The sequence below is a fragment of the Rhinoraja longicauda genome, chromosome 18 (genome assembly GCF_053455715.1).
Source record: "Rhinoraja longicauda isolate Sanriku21f chromosome 18, sRhiLon1.1, whole genome shotgun sequence".
NCBI classification, from domain to species: Eukaryota; Metazoa; Chordata; class Chondrichthyes; order Rajiformes; family Arhynchobatidae; genus Rhinoraja; species Rhinoraja longicauda.
The window spans coordinates 14958793-14976405 of NC_135970.1; positions in this window are offsets into that span (position 1 = coordinate 14958793).

The window sequence follows — 17613 nt, forward strand, 5'->3', positions numbered from 1 at the left end:
CTGTTCTCTCGTCTACTGTTGACAGTGCAAAAGACCAGGGTGGCGTGGTGGGGCAGCGGTAGAGTTGCTGCCTTGCAGTGCCAGAGACCCAGGTTCGATCCTGACCACAGGTGCTGTCTGTACGGAGTTTATACATTCTCTCTGTGACCTGTTTGGGTTTTCTTTGGGTGCTCCGGTTTCCCCCCACGCTCCAAAGACGTACAGGTTTGTAGGCTAATTGGCTTTGGTAAAATCATAAGTTGTCCCAAGTGTGTGTAGGATAGTGCTAGTGTATGGGGTGATCGCTGGTCAGCATGGACTTGGTGGGGCGAAGGGCCTCTTTCTAAGCCATATCTCTAAACTAAACTAAAAACCAGCTTTGTCATGGCCTCAGTAGCGACCTCTCTCGTTCAAGCAGTTTTAAATAAAGACAGACACTCCCAAGTGGCTTCATAGATATGCTTTCCTTGAGTTGTCTTCTAGTCAAAATGTATTTTTTGTTATTTTAACGTAATTAATATCCTGCTTAAAAATAAAATTAATTACAAGAAGGAAAATATTTTTTCAGTGTGTGTTGGGGAAGGAAATTAAATTCCTAAGTGGGCAGTTATCTCTCTTTCTAACCTCTAGCATTTGTGACATTTCCTTTGTAAAAGGCAAGTGCAATCAGTGTTGCTTTCAAAAATGAAATCACTGTTTGATTTATCTCAAACTTGTTTTGTCAGAAAATACGGGTCATGTGAGGGAATTGAATTTATTCTGGGCAGCCTTTGGAAACTGTACAGTTATCTGGAGTTAGGGCGGCACAGTGGCACAGTGACACAATGGCACAGTGGTAGAGTTGCTGCCTTACAGCGCCAGAGACCCGACTTCCATCCTCACTACGGGTGGTGCCTGTACGGAGTTTGTACGTTCTCACTGTGACCGTATGGATTTTGTCCGGGTTTTGTCTGGTTTCCTCCTACATTACTATGACGTACAGGTTTGTAGGTTAATTGGCTTTGGTAAATTGTAAATTGTCCCCAGTGTGTAGGATAGTGCTAATGTATGCTGGTGATTGCTGGTTGGCGTGGACTTGGTGGGCCAAAGGGCCTATTTCCATGCTGTATATAGTGATAGGAGCAGAATTAGGCCATTCGGCCCATCAAGTCTACTCTGCCTTTCAATCACGGCTGATCTATCTTTCCCTCTCAACCCCATTCTCCCCATTGTCCCGCCTTCTCCCGATACCTGTCCTAATCAAAAATCCATCAATCTCTGCCTTAAAAATGTTCATTGACTTGGCCTTCACAAACTTCTGTGGCAATGAATTCCACAGATTCATCACCCTCTGACTAAAGAAATTCCTCCTCATCTCCTTTCCTAAAGGTATGTCCTTTTATTCTGAGGCTATGGCCTCCGGTCCTTGACTCTCCCACTAGTGGAAGCATCCTCTCCATATCCACTCTACCCAGGCCTATCCAGGTATATCTAAAGTCTTAAAATGTTACCTAGTTTTGTGGTGGTACAAGGCTACGGTGTGAAATATGCAAACTTGTCGCTTGTGCTTTCAAATAACCAAGGCATGGTTTGGAAAGCAGTGCTGGGGAGGTGTGTAGTCAGTGTATGAAGGTGCAGTCTCTGCACAATGTAGGAGTTGACTGAGTAATTGTGTGAGTTATTTGCATCTGTGCCGACAGACTCTGGAGTATATGAGAGGAGCCCATTCAATTTCTCCTCGTGCTCTTGTACAGAAACAGCTGACTCAGCTCCTTCTCCTCGTGGTATTATTATTCTCTAGCTCAATTAGTGACCTTTATATTTGTCTATGGCATCAAATGCAGAATTATATAATCTCCGAAGATGGACATAAAGTGCCGGAGTGACTCTATGGGTCAGGCAGCATCTCTGGAGCAAAAGGATGGGTGACGTTTTCGGTCAGGACCCTTCTTCAGATATATATATATATATGCAGGATTCAAGGATTCATATCAATGAATGGAGAAAGCACATCCTGAAGAGCACAAATGACTATATATTGAGACAAAATACAAGTGAAATATAAAAACCATTAATGCTCACACCCCCCTGTGACCTGTCTGTACACACTGTAGTCCAAGCTCTCTCTCCCTCCCTCCCTCCCTCCCTCCCTCCCTCCCTCCCTCCCTCCCTCCCTCCCTCCCTCCCTCCCTCCCTCCCTCCCTCCCTCCCTCCCTCCCTCCCTCCCTCCCTCCCTCCCTCAAGGTCAGGTCCTTCTCTCTCCACACAAAGGTGAAGCTCCCCTCCAACGGTGTAAGCATGCACTTGCAGAATAAATTTATCTCCAAGAGCAACAGGTGAATGAATGAATGAATACTTTATTGTCACATGCAGTGAAATTCATTGCCTGCATACCCAAGGCATGCAATAGACACCACATAAAGAGCGCTGACAAAGTTACAAAGCATCTCGTGCCAGGTCCACCTTTGTACTCCCCCCCCTCCCCCCTCCCCCCTCACGGCGGTCCCCCCACGCTGGGTCCTCCATTGTTCATTGTGACTAGGTGTCTAAACTAGCTCTCCTCCTTTGTGCCATAAAGGCGTGAGTTGCGTGTCCTACCAGATGCTGAGCATTCTGATTCTCTCGGAAGGCAAAGCTTATCTTAGTGCCCTCACAGGTGGACTCATGATTTATTGGTCGCTTCAAGTTAGCCTTAGTATTCTTCGAAAACATCTACTTGTTTTCTTAAGCATGGTTTGAAATGTGATGAGGTACTGCTAATTTAGCTGAAAACTCAATTTTAGCTGAACCTAAGGGGTAACTTTTTCCACACAAAGGTTGGTGGGCATATGGAATGAGCTGCAGGAAGAAGTAGTTAAGGCAGGTACTATCGCAACGTTTAAGAACCATTTAGACAGGTACATGGATTGGACAGATTTAGAGGGATACTAGACCAAGTGGACCCGTTGGGCCCAAACCTCTCCTGCATTGGTGCAACACCCTCTCCCTCCCCCTCCCCCTCCCCCTCCCCCCTTCCCCCCTCCCCCACTCCCCCCTCCCCCCCCCCTAGTGGGACTAGTGTAGTTGGGACGTTGGGCAAGTTGGGCCGAAGGGTCTGTTTCCACGCTGTATAACTCTATGACATGGGGAAGTGTGGTACCTGTTAAAGACAAGCGAAATAAAGGGTGTCAGATAAAGAGAGGAGTGGAATGTAACCCAGAGGGAGGGATGTAGGTGGACGGCGACACAGTGGGGCTGGGGATAGTGGGAGAAATGGGAGAGCACCTGGATGGGGGGCTCAGGAAAGAGAGAGGGGGATGAAGATGGGGGGTTGGGTGGAAATGTTACATAAAATTGGAGAACTCAATGTTGAAGAGCATTATTTTCTGAGAGGAAATTCACTGTGGCATGCATAACTTGCCCTGCTGCCTGATGCAGTGAGACGCTGCCTGGCTTTACCTTGGCAGACTCTTTAAGGCTATTAATCTTTCCTTCCCCCCCCCCCCCCCCTTCCCTCCTCCCATCTGCCTTCAGAGTGTTTGTGACTATATTTACTCTGGCAGGCACCACTTGCCAAGCAGACTTTATGGAGCGGGGTTTCCTCTGTGGTGCATTGGCGACGGATTTTCGGCCTGGCTCAGCCGGGACCCACCTCGTGACTGCAATGTTGACCACGACGCACTTCCCAGTGCCAGGTTATTCGCCGCCAGCTGGGGGGGTGCCAGGAACCATCGGCTCACCACCAGGTTTGCCAGCTTCAAGTGGCAGGAAGTGGTAGGTGAAAACTCTGACGCTGCATGCATCCAGAGCTTGAGGGTCAGGCAGACGAGGGCATGTCGCCAGTGGGCATTTGGAGGAACTCAGTGGAGATGCAAGAGAACAGAAGTTGTGTAGCACTGAGATGTTGGAGGCTCTTGGTGCTGGAGGAGGTTACAGAGATGAACAGAGAGGGGAGTTTATTCAAACTAATGATTTCTGATATTGAAAATCATTCAAATCCACTGTGGATTTTGACAGCTGGCTAAGCAGGATGCCTGGCTCAGCCAGCTGTCACTGCTTTTTCACCACTTCAGTAGTCGCCTCCACTGTCACCCCAGGGCACGGGATTTACGTGAAAAATCGACCGTGACACCGGGTCTTGCTACTGTGAATGGGATAAGATGCAAGAGAGCTGGTGGAAACATAGTCAAGTGAGGACTGGTAACCATACTAACTACAAAATCTGACGTCAGATGTCTGAAGAGGAGTCCTGACCCGAAACGTCAGCCATCCTTTTTCTCCAGAGATGCTGCTTGAGTTACACCAGCACTTTATGTCTATCTTTGACAAAATCTCAAGGTTTCAAGGTTTCACAATCTGAGCCATTTGTTTCCAATAGTTATAGATCCCTCTCTTTCTACAACATTGAATGGTTCGATTTCCTATATTCTATTTCTGATGAGGCTTCTGATTTTGTGAAATGGCTATGAAGATTTTTATCTTTAGGCAAGAATGTGGAATAAATTTGGTCAACAACTGATGTGAGTAGATCACCAACAGGTTACCACCAACAGAGAAGGTTTTTGCAGCCTAATGTGGGATGAATAGCTTGTCTGTACACTTGTAATAGAAATGTTCGTATCTGCGTAATTTTAAATTGCTGACAGAACCACACACTTATAACATCTGTAAATATAACAAATGCTAATGCTTGGGCAATCAAGTATATCTTTGCGTTAAATATGTAGTTTAGTTTAGAGATACAGCATGGAAGCAGGCCCTTCGGCCCTCTGGGTCCGTACCGACCAGCGATCGCCGGTATGCTAGTTCTATCATGCGCACGAGGAGCAACTGTGCAGAGGCCAATCAAACTACAAAACCTGCACATCTTTGGAATGTGTGTGGAAAATGGAGCACCCAGAGAAAACCCATGCGCTGCAGAGAGAACGTGCAAACTCCATACAGACAGCGCCCGGGTTCGGGATTGAAGCTGGGGCTCTGGAGCTGTAAGGCAGCAACTCTACTGCTGCGCCACTGATGATTTTGCCCATTCACTTACCTGGGATGAATTTTTTGTATTTCTTTCAAAAGCAACTAATTCTACACCACATGTCTCCTTTTGAATAGAAATAATGTGAACGTCTGGCTCCTGCTGTAACCGAGTCGCAAAAATAACTACAACGAGATGATGTGGCTCTCTGTGGAAGATGATTATTTATGGTCTGCTGGGTACATGGGAATGCCATCTGTGGAATGTAAGTGGTCAGAGTTGAATGAATTATTTGCGATATTACAATAATATGTTTAACTTGACTTTTTCACAACAATCCCAGGTTTGGGCAGGGTGTTGTAGGAGGGGGAGGGGGGGGGGGGTTGAGGGTGGAATCAGGGACGGATTTCAGATAATTATTCTTCGAAAACGTCGCAATTGGTTATGCAGAATCTCAGCAGGTTCATTAGAACATAATACAGAAGGACAGTAGTACATGGTGCAAAGAACATGGAATATGCAACAACAACATAATACAAAGAAAATAGACCATAGCACAAGAACAGGCCCTTCGGCCACTATGTCTTTGCCTAACATGATGCAAAGTTAAACTAATCTTCTCTGCCTTCCCGTGATCCACATCCCTTCCTTCCCTGCATATCCATGTGCCTATCCAAAAGCCTCGTAAACGCCACTATGGTATCTGCCTCCACCACCACCCCTGGCAGCTCGTTCCAGGCCCTTACCACTCCCTGTGTTAAAAGAAAATCTGCCCCGCATATCTCCTTGGCTCACTCACCTGACAGCAATGCCTTCTAGTGTTAGATTTAGTTTTAATACTGTGAGGTACAGTGAACAGCTTTGTTTTGTGTGTCACATCAGCTGATGGTATACATGAATGCAATCAAGCCAAACTCAAGTACTATAGTTGAGCAAAGGGGAAGATACAGAGCGCAGAATATAGTTCTCCGATACTAATCTTTGACATTTCCACGCTGGGATCGTCTACTCTACATATGCTTCTCATAATTTTATAAACTTCTATCAGATAGACTCAGATAGAGTCTATCAGAAGTGTATCAGGTAGATTGGGGCAAAGAGCATTCAGTATATTGCAGGATTGGGAGAAGGTGGGGGTTGGGTCACCATAGATGGAGGTACTTTTTCAGGGGAGGTTGAGTTAGGGCAGATTCCAGTGTGGGACCCAGTGAATGCAGTGACGGGGGCAAGAGGTTAGTGGGTGTCGGGAGGCTTCCGAGCAGGGACGGTGTTCCTTCTCCTAATGGTTCCTTGGCATCGGTAGTTTAAAAATGATGATCTCTGCCTGATGGTGGCAGCCTCTGACTAGGCCACAGCAGCTCCTGAAGATTTATTAAGTATCAGTTCCTCTCATTGAAGACCAGTTACATAGTGGTTGTCAGACAGGTGACGGGCTATTTGTTAACATGTCCATAAGTACCTGATGCCTGTTTAATCAAGTCATCTAGAACCCCTCTAGATCAAGCCTAATTAACTTACTATGGAGTCATAGAGTCCTAGAGTTATACAGCAGGGACATCAATGTCGACCAAGATGAGTCCCATTTGCCTGCATTTGGCCCATATCCTTCTAAACCTTTCCTGTCCATTTACCAGTGGATTGAATAAGTGGGATGAATGAGCTAGGGTTCTGGTGCTGCCAAGGTTGTCATTGTTACCTTCGAAAACCAGACAGAAGTGCGTCAGCCCCTCACGTTAGCATTCTGCCCTCTGCCCTCTCCTGAAAAGTTTCAGGGAGGAGGTTCCTGACCGGTGTTACGTTTAATATTTATAAGTTCTCGCTTGGACAATGGGTTGGATCTGGTTCTAACATTATCCCACCAGGGTTACATTAGCTTGTGGAACTTGATGGAATTCTCAGAACATTGGATGGGTACATATTGGAAGGAGAAACGTTAGCCGATTCATATGAGATGAGTTTTCAAAGAAAATCATTCATTTATGCAGGCATTAATGGAAAGGTAACATTTTTTGCCTGTTCCTATTTGTGCTAGAGAAGATGGAGTTAGTCTGCCTTCTTGAACCACACTGTTGTCCATATAGTTAATTTGCTTCCAAATTACTGTCAAATAGGGTTCCAGGATTCTGGCCCAGTGATGATGGGGGCAAGGTTATAGAGTCATACAGAGCGAAACCAGGCCCTTCGGCCGAACTTGCCCACACTGACCAACATATCCCAACAACTCTACTCCCATCTGCCTGTGTTAGCACCATATCCTTCCAAACTTATCCTATCCATGTATTTGTCCAAATGTTTTTTATATGTCGTGATAGTATCTGCCTCAACTATCTCATTCCATATGCTTACCACCCTTTGTGTCAAAATGCTGCCCCTTTAATAGGTTCCTATTAAATCTTCCCCCCCCACCCCCCCCCCCCCCCACCCCCCCCCACCCCCCCCCCCAAGATGGTTTGATGCATCTTGTCATTGGCACCAAATGCAGTCAGCGTGTTCCACTGGTAGAAGCAATGAATGTTGATGGTGGTGGATGATGTTCCAATGAAGCAGGTAGCTTTGTCTAGGTTGGTGCTAAAACTGGAAATGCTCAGCAGGTCAGGCAGCCACTGTGATTTAGGGAGAGAAACAGAGTTTCAGGTCAATGAACTCTTCTCAGAGGTAAAAAGATGAGAAAAAAATGTTTTCAGTGGAGAAAGTGTGGAGCGAACGGAGGAAATGGCCAAGACAGGGTGGAGGTTAAGGTTGACTAAGATTTGGTGCCACACTAAGAAGGGGAAACGTTAGTTAATTTTGGCTTATCTGTCTGGAGGATAGGAGTGCCAATAGAGGAAGATCAATGAGAGCAGTTGGAGATAAAAGTACATATTGGGTCGTCACCCATTCCTTCTCTCCCGAGATGCTGCCTGACCTGCTGAGTTACTCCAGCATTTTGTGAATAAATCGATTTGTACCAGCATCTGCAGTTATTTTCTTAAAGTACATATTGGGTTTGACTGCAGACTGGTGGGAAGTTATTGTTGGAAATTTGATATAAGAGGGAATGCTGGATATACTGTTTTGTCAGGCAGCATCTACAGAGAGAGAAGCACTAAGTTAATGTTACAGGTGCACGATCTTATATCGGACCTGGTCAGTTCTGACCTTTCGTTAGAACCGGGCAGTGCCAACATAAACTGGGAAGGCTGGTAATCTGAACTTGTTGAATTCAATACCGTGTCAGCGGATGTGCAATGTATCAAGGTGGAAAATGAGGCTGTGTTCCTTAAACCGATGCTGGGCTTCTTGGAAGATTAATATTAATTCCAATTAATTCAGATAATCAGCCTTCATATAGAATTTTTTTTTTTTACCGCTTTGAGAGAAATAATATATTTAGCAAAACAGGAAGTGCTGGAGTAACTCGGCGGGTCAGGCAGCATCTCTGGAGGACACTAATAGGTTTTTAACGCAGGTTTGCTCTGCCTCAGTCTTGAGACTGGAGAGATAATAGGTCCGTAATAAATTTCCCTGCCTGATTTGGCACTGTGGGAATTACATGTATTTAAATTACAAGGATTACTGAATGCACCTCTGATCCAGTTGATTATGCTGTTCAGATGACAGTACTAAGACTAATTGTTCAAACTGTGAAAATGCTGCATGAACCTCAAACCGACATGCTACATTGGCTTGAAACGGCTATATTTCTGTCAGCAGAAGCTGGGTTTGTATTACTGTTTTGAAATACACAAATATCTGTACAGGTTAACAGATAAATGAAGGTTTGCCACGTTTTTACAAAGATTGTTACAATATATTTTTTGGTGTAAAGTCTGTTCCGTTACCATCAGCAGGACTGGCTAGCACATTCAGAACGGTTTGACCAAGAGAGAGATTGGTGAACACAGCTACAAAAAGTTTCAGACCCTGAAGAAGGATATCGACCCGAAACGTCACCTTTTCTCCAGAGATGCTGCCTGACCCGCTGAGTTACTGCAGCTTTTTGTGTCTGTCTTCGGCTTAAACCAGCATCTGCAGTTCCTCCCTACACACAGATATACTGGTGAAGCTGTGGTTGATGCAGCGATAAGCAAGAAGTGGCCGTAACAATGATTTTGTCAAAGCTCGTTTAGTTTTAAGAAATTGCTTTTAATCAGAAACAATGTTAAACCGTATACAGTCAGTCAGATAGTTCCCCCAGAAAGAAGACTTGAAGGAAGGAAGGATCTGATAGCATAACATTGTAGATTGGAAGGAAATAATTATCAGGTACTGGCCTTCCCATTATCAAAGGGATCTAGAGGCAAAAGGCAGCCAGCATCAGAGCTGTTGGCCACACTCCCATTTCACTCCTACATTGGGAAGAAGGTCCAGGAGCCTGAAAACCGTGACCACCAGGTACAAGAACAGCTTCTTCCCAGCAACCATAAACTCTAGAACACTACCATCAACTATGAACTACTATGGACTGTGTCTTTGGTTGCACTATGGTCTTTGTGTTTTTGTTTTGTAATAGTATTATGGTTATACATTTGATTTTTCATTATTTATATTTATCTTTGTTTATTGCATTTACAGGCCTATTAAACTGCTACAAGTAAGATTTTGATTGTTCTGTTGTCAGTAAATATAGAACATACAACATAGAACAGTACAGCACAGGAACGGGCCCTTCGGCCCACAATATTTGTGCCGAACATGATGCTTAGTTAAACTGATCTCATCTGCCTGTTTCTGATCCATATACCTCTATTGCTTGCATTTTCATATGCCTGTCTGAAAGCCTCTTAAACACCACTATTATATCTGCCTTCATCACCACGCCTGGCAATGTGTTCCACACCCCCACCACTCTCTGGGATAAAGATTCTGATTGTCTACTCTATCTATGTCTCTCATAGTTGTATATACTTCTATCAAATCTCCCATCAACCTCTGGTGTTCCACTGACAGCAATCCAAGTCTACCCAACCTCTCCCTGTAACTGAAACCCTCTAATCCAGGCAGCATTCTGGTAAACCTCCTCCGCACCCCTCTCCGAGGCCGATTGTTATCATGTATTGTCTTTCCGGGGACTGGTTAGCACGCAACAAAAGATTTTCACTGTACCTCGGCACACGTGACATTAAACTAACATGATAACTAATGGGGCAACGAGAACTGCATGACAATTAAATAGTCCTGTCGAACCAAAGAACTCAGATGCTGGTTAATACACAAAAGGGGACAAAGTGCTGGAGTAACTCAGCAGATCAGGCAGCATCTCCGGAGAACATGGATAGGTGACTTTGAAAATGGCGCAAAAACCTGGCGACTCTTGCATGCAGTCTGAGTGGACTATTCCTACGCACTCTGTACTAATCGGAATTGTGCCTAGGTATGGCAATACTTTACTGAACCTTATGCAAAAAAAAAATTCCACTGCAGGTGTGTACATGTGATAATAAAGAACCATTGAATCATTGACGCTTCGGGTCAAGACCCTTCTTCAGACTCACCTCTCTTGACTCTTGATCATTGGCTTATCTGTACTGTGAGTTAAGCACAATATGGGTAAACAGACCCCAAGTCCTTCAAAATCTGGACTGTTTCTATGAACTCCTGGATGCTGGAACTGAGCCAGCTTGTCACACTAGTAACACTGGGCAAAAAGATTACAATCCGTTAAACAATCAGTGTTGGTCTACTTGGAGTACAGTGTGACCACGTTGTACAAGGAACGGTCCCTCCAGCTGAAAGCAAGCATTCTCAAGACCAAACTGGTTTGGAAAAGTGTCAAGGCAAAATATGAAAAGACCTCAGTATAGTGAAGAATGAGAATAAAGGACCACTAATAAACTCTTTTCTTTATACCAGAATAGCCTTTCCTGAAAATGCCGCCACAGTTGCAAGCGAGCAAGTTGAAAGAAAACCCCCTTCAAATAAATCCACGTTCAGTCGTATTGCTGGGAATGAGAGGCGCCTGAATTAATTATTGCAGGCAGGTTTTGGTGTCAAAGGTCAGACTTTAACCTTAATGCCTCTTTTTTGAAAAAAAAAATGTTTAGAGTAGGTATTCCCTCTGCACTCGATGCTCAAAGTGCGGCCCAATTTGTACCTTTTGGCAAATCCCTCCAGGTACTTGTTCATGAAAATGATACGTCTTGCGAATTAAAGATCAGGACAAGGGGAGCGTGGGGTCATATCAGAACACACAGCTGCAACAAACCTTGTCTTTTTAGAATATATCCACCACATTTCATTCTCGATCCAAATGCTTTTCATATTGCTTCCTTCATTTGCAGTGTATTGGGATGAAGGCAGACACACACACACACACACACACACACACGCACACACACACCCACACACACACACACACACACACACACACACACACACACACACACGCACGCACACACACACACACGCACACACACACAACACACACACAACACACACACACACACACACGCACACACACACACACACACACACACACACACACACACACACACACACACACACACACACACACAACACACAGGCAGAGTCTGTTCGTGTTTCTTTCAACAAATTTTAAAGCAATTAGCGCTATGAGATGTATATATTTTTGTAAGCAGATGAATGAATCTGACCATCTTGAGCACAAGGCTGGAAACAGATAATTCCGTCCATTGTCTACCTTGTCATCAGTCTTCGCACTTAACGTTTCAACCGTTTCCCCTTTAACAGATTGAATGAATCTGGCACAGAAGCATCCAGCCGGTTCCAAACGTTGCTTCACGTCTAGCCATGTGACATTGTTTACTTTCTGTGCGGGACTCTCATTTATTCAACATCCTTCTCTCAGCGTTTCCATGCGTGATCCGCCTGAGAAGACTAGTATGGCCTTTGTCCTCAGCAACACAGCAGTCTGTTCGAGGTTTTTGCATAAGCATTTTGCAAATGCTGAAGAAATAATATTCAGATTTTTCTGCCTTGAAAGTTTAAACGCTGTTTCTTTTCCCCAAGTACTTGATAGTTGATTAAATTCAATTAGCATAAAGTACCGAGGACACTTAATTATTGCTTTTGAAGAAGGGACACGTCCTGAAAAGTCACCTATCCATGGGTAGGAAGGAACTGCAGATGCTGGTTTACACCGAAGGTAGACACAAAGTGCTGGAGTAACTCGGCGGGTCAGGCAGCATCTCTGAAGAAAAGAAATAGGTGACGTTTCAGGTCGAGACCCTTCTTCAGACTGAGAGTTAGGGGAGGTACAAACAGTCAAAGGTCTTTGTACCTTTTCATACCTCTAGTTTCCATCTCCCCTCTCAGTCTGAAGAAGGATCTCGACCCGAAATGTCACTTATTCCACACCACATATCCATGTTCCACAGAGATGCTGCCGGAACTGCTGAGTTACTCCAGTACTCTATCTTTTTCTGAGGACAATTTGCTTCAATGATTGAAAGACAAAGTCAATAGCAGATGCTGGAGTCTTGAGTAAAGCACAAAGGCAGCATCTCTGGAGAACATGGATAAGCCATGTCGTGAGTCAGGACCCACTCAATAAATCATTGCTTTAATGATTATTGTGCAGGTCTTGGGTATGAACTGGTTATGAAGGAAAAGTAATAAAGCAGGATATCCCGAGGGGCGGCACGGTGGTGCAGCAGCTGGTAGAGCTGCTGTCACAGCGCCAAAGACCCAGGTTCAATTCTGACCTCGGGTGCTGTCGGTGCGGAGTTTGCGTGTTCTCCAGTTGCTCCGTTTTTTTCAGAGATACAGTGCGGAAACAGGCCCTTCGGCCCACTGAGTCTGTGCTGACCAGCGATCCCCGGTGTTTCTTCGCACATGCCAAAGACATGCGGGTTTGTAGGGTAATTGGCATCTGTAAATTGCCCCTCGTGTGTAGCGAGTGGATGTGAGAGTGAGTTAACATAGATCCAGTGTGAACGGGTGATCGATGATTGGTATGGACTCATCAAGCTGAAGGGCCTGTATCTATGCTCTATCTTTCAATCAGTTAATCAATTAATGGGCTTTTAACAAACTCTTCCCCCAACACCCCCTGCCCTCTCTACACCCTCACTGCTTTTACCCTGCTCCTAGAATGTGCATTGTTGGTCTATCTCAGCACGGTTTCTTGATGGAAGGAAAGGTCAGTATCATTTGTTCTTTAAGGGGTGGTGCACAATAACCTATTTTACAAGAAAAAATCCTGTATGATAGCAAGATAGATCATAATTCAGATAAGCATAATAGGGTCACATAGCGTGGAAACGGGCCCTTTGGCCCAACTTGTCCACACCGGCCAACATGTCCCATCTACACTAATCCCACCTGCCTATATTTGGCCCATATCCCTCTAAACCTGTCCTATCCATGTACCTGTCTAAATGTTTCTTAAATGTTGCGATGGTACCTGACTCAACTACTTTCTCCAGCAGCTCGTTCCATGCATCTAATACACCCTTTGTGTAAAATAGTTACCCCTCAGGGTGCTATTAAATTTTTCCTCCCTCACCTTAAACTATGTCCTCTGGTTCTCGATTCCCCAACTCTGGGCAAGAGACTTTGCGTTTACCTGATCACCCCTCATAACCCTTGCGCTCCAAGGATTAGAGTCCTAGCTTGCTCAACCTCTCCCCCTATAGCTCTGGCCCTCGAGTCCTGGCAACATCCTTGTGAATCTTCTCTGCACCCTTTTCAAGCTTGACAATATCTTTCCTATAACATGGTGACCAGCACTGAACACAATACTCTAAAAGATCAAGATTTGTTTTTAACGGAAACAGTACTGTATGAAAACATAGAAACATAAAAACATAGAAAATAAGTTCAGGACTAGGCCATTCGGCCCTTCAAGCCAGCGCCGCCATTCAATATGATCATGGCTGATCATCCAAAATCAGTACCCCGTTTTTGCTATCTCCCCATATCTTTTGATTCCGTTAGCCCTAAGAGCTATATCTAAATCTAAATCTAAAAAACAGCTACCTGCAGCTGTGCATAGACCCACGCTGGGCTTCAGGTCTTCATAACCATCAGAATCCAGACAATGGTGCTGCTCGCAAGTTAGTGGAGGGCACATAGCCCCTTATAAACTAGAGAAGGAACGTAACAAAAGGACTCAAAGAGCCGAAGTAACTCAGCAGGCCAGGCAGCATCACTGGAGAACATGGATAGGTGATGTTGCTGGTCGGGACTCTTCTTCAGACTGATTGGAGATGGTGGAGGGGGAGGAGAGGGGGTTTAGAGGTCACCTAAAATTGGAAAATTCAATGTTCATACCAATTGGGCTGTAAGGTGCCCAAATGGAATACGAGGTGCTGTTCCTCCAGTTTTGCATGTGGCCTCACACTGACAATGGAGGCAGCCCAGAACAGAAAGCTCAGTATGGGAATGGGAAGGGGAATTAAAATGCCCAGCACCCGAGAGACCAACAGGATAAAGGGCATATTATTTAGCGCACGATAAAGTCCGATAAAGTCAGATTAACGATGGTTCAAAGGTCTCCAAGGACGTAGATGTTAAGTTGGGACCACACTCTAGCTGGTGAGAGGACAGTTCAGTTGCCCGATAACAGCTGGCGAAGAAACTGTCCCTGAATCTGGACACTGCGCACATTTACCTCGCTGCAGGGTAACAAATTAAGCAAATTCTGCAGAACAGTGTCCTTGAGCATCTGAGTGGAAGGTGTCCAAGGTTGGATGGTTCTGCAGAGGCCACTGCGAGATGGGTGGGGAGATGTTGAGGGGCATGGCACCACCCGAGCCAGAAATGCAGATTGGAACGATGTGTCCCACAGTGACAACCAATGACCAATGAGCAGTTTGAGCCGAAGGTACTGTTCTCAGCTCTGTGCATCGTGGTGTATGTGTGGCAAGGGAGATTAAGAATGCTGATGGCTGAGTTGCGTGTATTGGAACCCATCCAGAAGGGAAGGTCAGAGGTGACACCTTCCTAGCTGCACAAGATCAGATGCGAGAGGGAGAAATACACTGTCCGCAGGGAACTGGAATAACAGCTGTGATGAGCAGGAAGGCACGGAGATGGGAAGCATTAAGAAAATATTCAATTGGAAGTTATTATTATTATTATCAGTTTGTGACATTTGGGAATCTGTGCACTGTGGATGGCTTGATCGTAATCATGTATAGTCTTTGCACTGACTGGATAGCACGCAACAAAAGACTCTCCACTTTTCACGTGACAATAATAATAAACTAAACTAAACTAAACTAATATTTTGGAAATATATAATTGTAATAACTATATTACAATTCACAGGGAGAACGTGCAAACTCCACACAGACGCTTCGGTCTCTGTTAAGTTTTGGGGGGTTACACATATTTCTCATGATGGACTGTATTCATGGTTATGTATCATCAATCTACAGTAACTTTAGCGCAAGATGTGTGGCTTATATGGCACCCTTTGGAAAAGTCCTTCGTTGGTTTATCAATCTCAGGCATACAAACTATTGAACTGTTAAGTTTGGTTTACAAGGCAGTGTTTAGAATTCGAAAAGAAGTAGATCTTTTTAGCAAAAAATTATGGTTATTAAATATGTGATCTGCATGTAATTCACTTTTTTAGCAAATTTTATATTGTTTGTGAATAGTTGCTGGATTGAATGATGCTGCGATCTAGTTATTGTAATGCATTTGTTATATTTTTTAGGAGGAAAGTAGTGTAGTACATTATACATTCATAAGTTATAGGAGCAGAATTAGGCCATTCAGCCCATCATCTATTCCACCATTCAATCATGGCTGATTTATCTTTCCCTCTCAACCCCATTCTCCTGCCTTCTCATCATAACCTCTGACACCGTAGTAATCAAGAATCCATCAATCCCCACTTTAAAAATATCAATTGACTTGGCTTCCACAGCTGGCTGTGGCAATGAATTCCACAGAGCTGCTGAAATGCAAGAAAAAATGTAGACTTGATCTGACAATAAGGTATTATCATATCGTATCATATCGTAGATTCACCACCCTCTGACTAAAGAAATTCATCCTCATCTCCTACCTAAAGATACGTCCTTTTATTCTGAGGCTCTGGCCTCTGGTCCTGGACTATCCCACTAGTGGAAACATCCTCTCCACATCCACTCTATCCAGGCCTAAGACATTAGATGTCTAAATCCCTTTAAGGACAATGTACTGCTGTGATAGGTCTTCGAATATATATGTAATATCACAACTGTTGTTTGTTGAGTGTTGATCACCTTCAATGAAGGATGTTCTTTTGGAAGCTTTATGTTTACAATGAAACAGCTTTATACAGGAGAACTGACATCGGATGCGACTGTAAAAAAAAATCTCTGTATATTGAATAACCAATGCACCATTTCTGGTGAATGCTAATTTTATATTCCTGCATTTTATTGCATTTCCCAAATGTGGCAAAAATGAGACTTCTAAAACTAGATGAACTATGAGAGTGAAGCGACTTCTAGCGTCCTTTGACTTAGATCCTAGAACAGCACCATCTAGTGTGTTTATGTAAATAAATATATATATCTATATAAGCATGTTGTCTGGGTTTGAGCTCCTGGCAAAGAAATGACGTCCATTAGCTGAGTATAATGGGGCATTGTCGGCAAACCGCCCATGATTAACAGTTCATTAATTCTCATCTTGATGACATAAAGTTGGAAAATCAGCTCTATAATGTGCTTAACATTCTGAGCGCTTGAAGCAGTCCCTAAGTCATTGAAAGCTTTCCACGTGAAAATCGCAGATGATTCTTTCTGAATTAAAGACTCAAGATGAGGTAGAATTCCACCTAACATCAAATAGTGTCATGTTAAACCTCGAACAAAGGGACTAGGCAATAGTTTCAATCGGATAATGTGCACCAATATTTGTTGATGCCTTTGTAGAGTCACAGGGTCGTACAGCATGGGAAAGGCCCTTCGGCACAACATGCCTATATCGCCCATGATGTCCCATCTCTGCTAGTCCCATCTGCCCATATGTAGCCCATTTTCGTCTAAATCTTTTCTATCCATGCACTTGTCCAAATGTCTTTTGTTTAGTTTATGTTTAAATATACGGCATGGAAACGGGCCCTTTGGCCCATTGTGTCCATGCTGACCATTGATCAACTATTTGCACTAGTTTTATGTCATTCTGTTTTACATCACTATGTTTCTATGACATAATAACTAGTGGATTGTCTAATCCACTCCATACACACTAGCGGCAAATTTCAGAGGCTAATAAATATACAAACCCGCGCATCCTTGGGACATGGGAGGAAACCGGAGCATCCGGTGCAAACTCCACACAGCGAGCATCTGAGGTCAGGATTAAACCCGGCTCTCTGGCGCTGTGAGACTGCAGCTCTATCAACTGCACCACTGTTCGTCCTCGAATGCTGTTTAAATGCTACTATAGTACCCGCCTCAACCACCCCCTCCAGCTGCTCATTACATATTCCCACCACCCTCTGTGTGAAACATTTGCACCTCAGTCTCCTGTCAAAACTTTCCCCTCCCTTCTTAAACCTATGACCCCGGGTTCTTGATTCCCCAACTCATAATTAAGCGATTAACCGGCTATTGACAGTACGGGTGTCAGGGGTTATGGGGAGAAGGCAGAACAATGGGGTTGAGAGGGAAAGATCGATCAGCCATGATTGAATGGCAGAGTAGACCTGATGGTTCGGATGCCCTTTATTCTGCTTCTGTAACTTATGAATTTATGAAATGCAATGGTAAAACTATAGCATTTACTTCAATGAGAAATAT